This window comes from Helianthus annuus, chromosome 3, assembly GCF_002127325.2.
Source record: "Helianthus annuus cultivar XRQ/B chromosome 3, HanXRQr2.0-SUNRISE, whole genome shotgun sequence".
Taxonomy (NCBI): domain Eukaryota; kingdom Viridiplantae; phylum Streptophyta; class Magnoliopsida; order Asterales; family Asteraceae; genus Helianthus; species Helianthus annuus.
The window spans coordinates 30,440,335-30,449,259 of NC_035435.2; positions in this window are offsets into that span (position 1 = coordinate 30,440,335).

An 8,925-nucleotide genomic window follows, 5' to 3' on the forward strand; every position below is an offset into this window, starting at 1 on the left:
ATTATTGGTATTTAAAGTTTTATAAAGCAGGAAACATGCCGCCAGTGATATTCCGAGGAAGAGGAAGGGGAAGAAGAGGCAGAGGAGAGATCGTTACTCATCACGATCACGAAGCCGGGCCTTCTGGTACGCGAGCTCCTTCGACTACAAGGAGTGAAGAACCGCAGAGGCAAAGAGACCTTTACGAACCTGCGAGGCATTCCACCTCGCACAGCTCGACGCCATCATACCGGCACTCATTCGGGCCAAATTCAGAGAATGATCCCAACAACCCACAACCGTCCTTCATCCCTCTACAGCGTTCGGTATCGCACCGAAATTTTGACGACCCTACTCCATACTTCAGAGGTCAGTTTAATCCAGCTGACTACATCCAGGAACCTTCAGGTTTTGTTCCACTAGGGCCACAAGATCACTTCTCCGAAGATCATATGGACGAAGATACTGATCCGACAGAACCTGCTCGTGGTACGCCCACGCATCCAATAGAAGTCTCTGATGGGTCATCCTTCCATGGCACACCCTATCAGGGGCCAGATAGTTTCCAAGCGTTGTTTGACCGACATGAGTGGTACTACACACCACCTCAGCAGACATCACAACAACCGCGACATCCGCAAGATCCTTCCGAGGATTCACGCTTCGTGGCAGTTACGCCACCACCTCCGCCACCGGTACAGCCAGTAATGCCTGATCCGCCTAGGCGTAGGAGGACAAATGCTCGTATGTCCACATGAGGAAGAGGGGATTTCCACTTCAGCACCCCTCGACACTCTAGTAGTAGCCATTACCCGCCACTACAAGAAGAAGGACCTTCAAGTCCTATACAGGAGGCGAACTCCGCACCAGCTGCACCAAATTCGCCACCATTTGGGTACGACCAACCCATACCTGCTTACACGGGTCCAACGGCTTACAACCCGTTCGAACCGTCACAAGCACATTACAACTACAATTATGAGCACGACCCATATGTGGTGTCGGCTAGATACAATGCACGCTATCCTGACGGAGCTCATGGGAACATGGGAGCACCGGACTACTCAGCTCATGGGTATCCAATACCTCCCAGACCTCCAGTTCCGCAACAAGCGCCACAACCACGTTTCTCTCCTCCGGAACAGGAAGAGATACTCCAACGACTAGATCGTGTGGAGAGAGAGTTCGAGGAAGAGAAAAAGAGCCACCGAGGATTTCTCAAAGGCTTAGCGAACCTATTAAAGGGCAAAAAGAAGAAACGTGACCACTAGCCCTTAATAGTTGTACTAATGTAATTTCTACTTTGAAATAAGTCCATGCGTGGACATTTATCGTATTTCAGTCCCTACGTGGACTTATCTTTTAGTCCTTGCATGGACACTTATCTTATATTAGTCCCTGCGTGGACTTGTCACTTGTTTTTAAACCTCTATGTAGGTTTGTACTATTTAAAAGTCCCGTTTAGCGGTGTGTAATTGTATTAATATTTTGGAATGTCATATTATGAATTTCATTTTGTTATCACTATATATGAAATAAATCAAAACCATTCCTTTTAAATTGATCTGCCTAAATAAAGAATCTTAAGAGTGAAGCCTAGCCTGGTGTCTTTTAAGATCCGGCCAAGATGGTACGACCAAATTAAGAGATTCGGATTCCCTGTTAACCTCTGCAAGCATGTTGACGATCATGGCAGATGTGATTCGTTAAAATCACACGCGTCATTCTTATACAATAATCCTTTAAGGGATTACAAAACCCAAATAAATGATTTATAAATCATGGGTTAAATCATCAATAAAGATGATCATTTATAAAACATCCATTAGTGATGTAGTGCCTACGGGCCAACCTTATTAAAACATCCATTAGCGATGTAGTGCCTACGGGCCTATTTTGTTAAAACATCCATTAGAGATGTAGTGCCTACGGGCCAACCTTATTAAAACATCCATTAGTGGTGTAGTGCCTATGGGCCGTAATAATTGTCTTATAAGGACAGAAGACAGTGGCGGTCTATGACTCCCTGTCAGAAAGGGGTAAAAGAACTACGGTTCAAACCTCTATGCCTTTGATTCTCTGAAATCTCGGCTAATATTATAAAGCATCCTCGTGATTAGGCTTTACGCCGCCAATATTATTATTATAGCTAAAATAGGATATATTCAAATCCTAAGATTAAGTGAGTAATAAGTTAACCAAATATGGTCTCCGTTACCATGGTTAACGAATTGTCATAAAAGACAATTCTATAATAATCTCCTGAATAAAATTTTGTTATCTTCTGTAACAGATTCAAGTTACAATGGCGGATCCCAATGGAGAGAACAGCCATACAAACGAAGATGACTACGATAATGCGCAGGTGCATCTGACCGGCGCACAGCTAAAGGCTCTGATTGACAATGTTGTTCAGGCAGCTCTGGATCGTCAATATACCGAGTCTCATAGCAGATCTGTATCAAAACCACTCTCCAAACCAAAATCACAATCCAAACCACTCCCCAAACCCAAGAAAGATGACGATAATCACTCGTCCGCTGAGAATAGTATTCGTCGAGAACGAGAATATACTGATGCGTCCGGTGCCAAGGGTTGCACCTACAAGTACTTCGTGTCTTGTAAGCCCCGGGAATTCACAGGGGAGAAGGGTGCTGTGGATTGTATCACCTGGCTGGATGAGATGGACACTATTGTGGACATCAGTGGGTGTGCGGAGAAGGATGTGGTGAAGTTTGTGTCACAATCATTTAAGGGCGAGGCCCTAGCGTGGTGGAGAGCGTTGGTACAGGCATCCGGTAAGTCTGCTCTATACAAGATGACATGGGAGGAATTTATTGCTCTCATTAAGGAAAACTACTGTCCTCAGCATGAGGTAGAGAAGATCGAGTCTGATTTTGTGTCACTGGTGATGACAAACCTTGACTGCCAGGCCTATTTGACGAGCTTCAATACGATGTCTCGCCTGGTCCCGTACCTTGTGACAACAGAGTCCAGGAGAATCGCCCGTTTCATTGGGGGCTTAGAGCCTGCGATAAAGGCTAGTGTGAAGGCCTCTCGGCCGACGACCTTCAGGTCAGTAACTGACCTCTCCTTGTCTCTCACTTTAGATGCTGTCCGTCTGAGGACGCTAAGGAGCAAGGAGGCGGAAAAGAGGAAACGTGAGGACGACACCTCACGGAGGTCAGGAAAGAAACACCGTGGAAACGGTGAAGGCAAGAGAGGAACTGAAGCAAAGAAAGATGGGCAAGCTGGAGAAAGGCCCAAATGCAAAGTCTGCCAGAAACCCCATTCGGGAAAATGTAGGTTTGGGTCAAATTCACAGTCCCAGCCAAAGTCTTTTGCCTGTGGACTATGCAAGTCCAAGGACCATAAGACGGTGGACTGCAAGAAAATCAAGGATGCAACATGCTATGGTTGCAACGAAAAGGGGCATATCAAGAGTAACTGTCCCAAGAATGCCAGGAAACCAGAAGAGAACAAGAAGACAAATGCGAGAGTCTTCCGTATGGATGCAAAGGAGGCTGTGCTGAACGACAATGTACTTACAGGTACTTTTCTCGTAAATAATATATTTGCAAGAGTACTTTTCGATTCAGGCGCTGATAAATCCTTTGTAGACCAAAAATTTTGCAAACTACTGAATATGCCTATCAAAACCCTAGATATGAAATACGAGGTAGAGTTAGCAGACGGCACGATAGAAACCGTCTCCACTGTTCTAGAGGGATGTGAAATGTCCATTAAGAACCACTCTTTTCCTCTATCTCTACTTCCCTTCAAACTAGCGGGTTTCGATATAGTTCTAGGCATGGACTGGTTATCCCGTAATCAGGCCCAAATCATTTGCGGCAAAAGGCATATACTGCTAAAGACTCCGAGTGGTGAATCGCTTACCATTCGAGGAGACACGCAGTATGGGTTGCCCGAAGATGTATCTATGCTCAAAGCTTCTAGGTGTTTGAACAGAGGCTGTGTCATTTACATGGCTCAGGTGATAATTGAAGAGCCTAAGCCGAAGATAGAGGACCTTCCTGTTATTTCTGAATATCCCGAGGTTTTCCTCGAAGAACTACCTGGTTTACCACCAGATAGACAAGTGGAGTTCAGAATATATATCATTCCTGGAGCAGCTCCTATAGCTAGAGCGCCCTACAGGCTAGCTTCGACGGAAATGAAGGAACTGAGGACCCAGTTGGATGAACTGTTGGCAAAAGGTTTTATCAGACCTAGTTTGTCTCCCTTGGGAGCACCTGTTCTGTTTGTGAAGAAGAAGGACGGATCGATGCGTTTATGCATCGATTACCGAGAACTAAACAAAGTTACCATCAAGAATAGATATCCCTTACCAAGGATCGACGATCTGTTCGATCAGCTGCAAGGAGCGAGCTACTTCTCGAAGATCGACTTAAGGTCGGGCTATCATCAGCTAAAGGTCAGAGATGAAGATGTGCATAAGACAGCATTTAGGACTCGCTATGGTCATTACGAGTTCCTAGTGATGCCTTTTGGGCTCACAAATGCACCGGCTGCGTTCATGGATCTCATGAATCGCGTCTGCAAGCCGTACTTGGACAAATTTGTCATAGTCTTCATCGACGACATCCTTATATATTCCAAAAACCAAGCTGACCACGAGAAGCACCTCCGTTGCATTCTCGAATTACTACAGCGTGAGAAACTCTACGCCAAATTCTCGAAATGTAAGTTCTGGCTACGAGAGGTTCAGTTTTTGGGTCACGTTGTAAGTGAGCGTGGTATCCAGGTGGATCCCGCTAAGGTAGAGGCAGTCATGAACTGGCAAGAGCCGAAGACTCCTACCGAAATTCGTAGTTTCCTGGGGTTAGCAGGATACTACAGGAGATTTATTGAGAATTTTTCAAGGATTGCTGCACCCTTGACTTCCCTAACCAAGAAGAAAGAAAAATTCATTTGGGGCCCAAAGCAGCAAGAATCTTTCGAAATCCTGAAGCAAAAGCTAAGCAACGCTCCTGTGTTGACATTACCGGAAGGTACTGATGAGTTCGTAGTTTACTGCGACGCATCACACACAGGCATGGGGTGTGTGCTTATGCAGAAGGGCAAGGTGATTGCCTATGCTTCAAGACAACTAAAGGTGCACGAAAAGAATTACACCACCCATGATTTGGAGTTGGGTGCCGTTGTATTTGCACTAAAATTATGGAGGCATTACCTTTATGGTATTAAATTTGTGATTTATTCTGATCACAAAAGCCTCCAACACCTGTTCAACCAGAAGGAGTTGAACATGAGGCAGCGCCGCTGGATGGAAACCTTGAATGACTATGATTGTGAGATCAGGTACCATCCCGGTAAGGCGAATGTAGTCGCTGATGCCCTGAGCAGAAAGGAAAGGGTAAAACCGATTCGAATCAATGCCAAGAGCATTGAAGTCAAGAACAATTTGATTGAGAGGATATTAGCTGCACAGCGAGAGTCTGTGTTGGAAGCTAATTATCCTAAGGAAAAGTTAGGAGTAACTGAAGAACAGTTGACTCTTAGCAAGGATGGAATCCTTCGATTAAACGGACGAATATGGGTTCCAATTTATGGAGGACTACGAGATGTTATCCTCCAGGAAGCCCATAGTTCCAAATATTCGGTCCATCCGGGAGCAGATAAAATGTATCAAGACTTAAAGGCAAACTATTGGTGGATAGGCTTGAAAAAGTCTGTAGCCGCCCATGTAGCAAAGTGCTTGACTTGTGCTCAAGTCAAAGCCGAGCACCAAAAGCCGTCTGGCTTGCTACAACAGCCTGAACTTCCCGAGTGGAAGTGGGAATGCGTAACTATGGACTTCATAGCCAAGTTACCCAAAACCAGGAAAGGAAACGATACAATATGGGTTATAGTCGATAGGCTGACTAAATCATCTCATTTTCTACCCATCAAGGAGACGTATAGCTCCGATATGCTAGCCCAACTTTATGTTGATAAGATTGTAGCCTTACACGGCATACCTGTGTCTATTATCTCCGACAGGGATACTAGATACACGTCTCATTTCTGGAAGAGTTTCCAGCAATCTTTGGGCACGCGTTTGAACTTCAGTACGGCTTACCATCCACAGACGGACGGTCAGAGTGAGCGTACCATTCAAACGTTAGAGGACATGCTACGCGCGTGTGCTATAGATTTAGGTGGTAACTGGGATAATAACCTACCCCTAATCGAATTCTCCTACAATAATAGCTACCATACCAGCATAAAGGCTGCGCCTTTTGAGGCATTATACGGTAGGAAATGTAGATCGCCTGTTTGTTGGGCGGAAGTAGGAGAGGTCCAATTATCGGGACCAGAGATAGTTTTCCAAACAACGGACAAGATTGTCCAGATACGGGAACGTCTCAAGGCTGCCCGTGATAGGCAGAAAAGCTACGCTGATCCGAAGCGTAAGGACCTTCACTTTGATGTAGGTGAAAAGGTGTTGCTTAAAGTGTCGCCCTGGAAGGGGGTGATGCGTTTCGGCAAGAAGGGCAAGCTGAGTCCGAGATACATAGGACCTTTTGAGGTTATTGAACGTGTCGGGTCAGTTGCCTATAAATTGAATTTGCCTGAAGAGCTCAATGGAATTCACAATGTGTTCCACATCTGCAATCTCAAGAAGTGCTTCGCCGATGAATCATTGGTGATTCCACACACAGATGTGCATATAGATGAGAGCTTAAAATTTGTAGAGAAACCGTTGTCGATTGAAGATCGACAGGTGAAAAAGCTTCGCAGAAAGCACGTACCTATTGTAAAGGTCAAGTGGGATGCTCGTAGAGGTCCCGAATATACGTGGGAAGTCGAAGCCACAATGAAAGAAAAGTACCCCTATTTATTTGAGTAAATCTCGGGTCGAGATTTATTTTAAGCGGGTGAGGATGTAACACCTCGAATTTTTGTGTCCAATAATGTGTTAACACGTGTCATTTGATTACACGTGGCATTGATATTAAATAAAGGACTAATATTGACTAACCTTGAAAGTATGTAAATTAGAGGGTTATAAATGTCAACCAAGGGTAAATATACTGTATGGTAACCCTAAAAGGATGCTCGTACCTTCAAATGAATAAATCATGGATCGTACGGAAGCAAAACGCGGAAGAAAGTGAGAGATTACAAGCTACAGGGGTTAACCGTGTCAACATGTATAATTATACCTCTGAGTGACCCTTTAACGTTCCCAAGGCTTTGTAACAGTATAATACACTCACTAGAATGCAATATATAAATTTCGCGAAGTTCCGTTTTAAAACGAGAAAGTTACGATCGAGTTCGTATGAGAAAGGTTAAAAGCGTCAATAATATAATATTAAGGCTTTCCGGATAATAAATAAATTAACCGGGGGCTTAACAATGCGGGTAAATAACGCGAGGTCCTTAACTGTAATTAATCAAGGGCCATATCGCAAAGTTACCCCTTCAAACCCGAAAGGTCAAGTAATTAATTACCAAGATTTTATAATCATTACTAAAAGATTTAAAAAGATTTATTTTTAACCCCTTACGGACCGTAAAGGGTATGCCTTACGGACCGTAAGGAGGGGGAATGATTGCTGATGATCCGCCTATGGCTTACGGACCGCAAGGCCGAAGCCATACGGTCCGTAAGCAACGCCCAGCGACAGATTGTTGACTGTTGGCTGATTTAAACGGCCAAAAAAGGAGTAATGGGTTTCTCAGAAGTATGGATGCCCCCTACTCGACCCATAACTCTCTAGAACACATGCCATCCATCCATGATCAGTTGTAGAGTGATGTGTGATGATCTTGGACCATGTCCTTAATTATAAATAGACCTCTTATGTTCATAACTTTCATCACAACTCAAAACACTTCTCTGGTCACTTCTAAGAGCTCTCAAGCACTCTTCTTTGTTCTATAAGCAAGTCTCAACTTCTGTAAGTCGTTTAGATCTTTTGTAGTTCAATTTATACTAAGTAAATAGCTAAAAACCAAACCGCCGTAAATACGGTTTGACTTCAAAATAAATCCGTAATGGCTCAGGATTATGACGGATCAAAAGTAGTTATGAGTTGGTATTTATGTGGGTAATAAACCTCTAAAAGGGTTCCCTCTGATCACCACTCTAACTAGCTCAAATGTCGAGTCAAACGAATGCTTAAAAAGTCAACAAAAAGCTATTTTTGCGATTCTTACATAATCTATAATGCATATGCTATGGAACCTATTTAGACACTCATAAAACATGATATTAAGTATATAAACTTGTTTGCGCTCGTTTGAATCGACCATTTCCTATATTAACCCGGTTTGGAGCCGAATGTCGCAAAAGTATGACTTTTGCTTTGACTTCAGTTCTGACCCGTTTTAGTGAGGTATAGATATGCCTTAGGACTCTCTTAGGACCAGGTTACATGATGGTTTAACCCTCTGTGACCGGTTCATGAATTGTCCGAGTCTTTTACGCAATTCCGTTAATCGCCTAAAAGTTGACCGTAACGCCTTTTTAAAATAAAACGAGTATTTCGGACACGTGAACGGACCATAACCTTGCTTACTAAATTATAAGCATGTCCTTAAAGTTTCACGTCAATCCGAGCTCTAGAATGAGAGTTATGCTAAAGGGCGCATTTATAAGAAACTTTTGTAATAAACGGCGCAATTAGCATAACGCCTATCTAAACCAAGATTTCGTCACCAAAACTTTTACCCACTATTGTAAAATAACATTTTTGGAATTTTAAAGATTTTTAATAATTTTTACCTTGCTCATAACCTGCGGTTATGGCTACGGTTCGGTAAATACCGAATATGCCCTTTTCGGCCAAAACTTGAGTTCTACAAGGTCTTTTGACCCGATTCCAGTTGCTACTGATTTTAAATAATAAATAAAGTATTTTAGACCTTATAAACTATTCGGGAAACTCAGATTTCCTGTAGAACTCGAAAAGCTCTTTAAAAGTCTTTAAAATG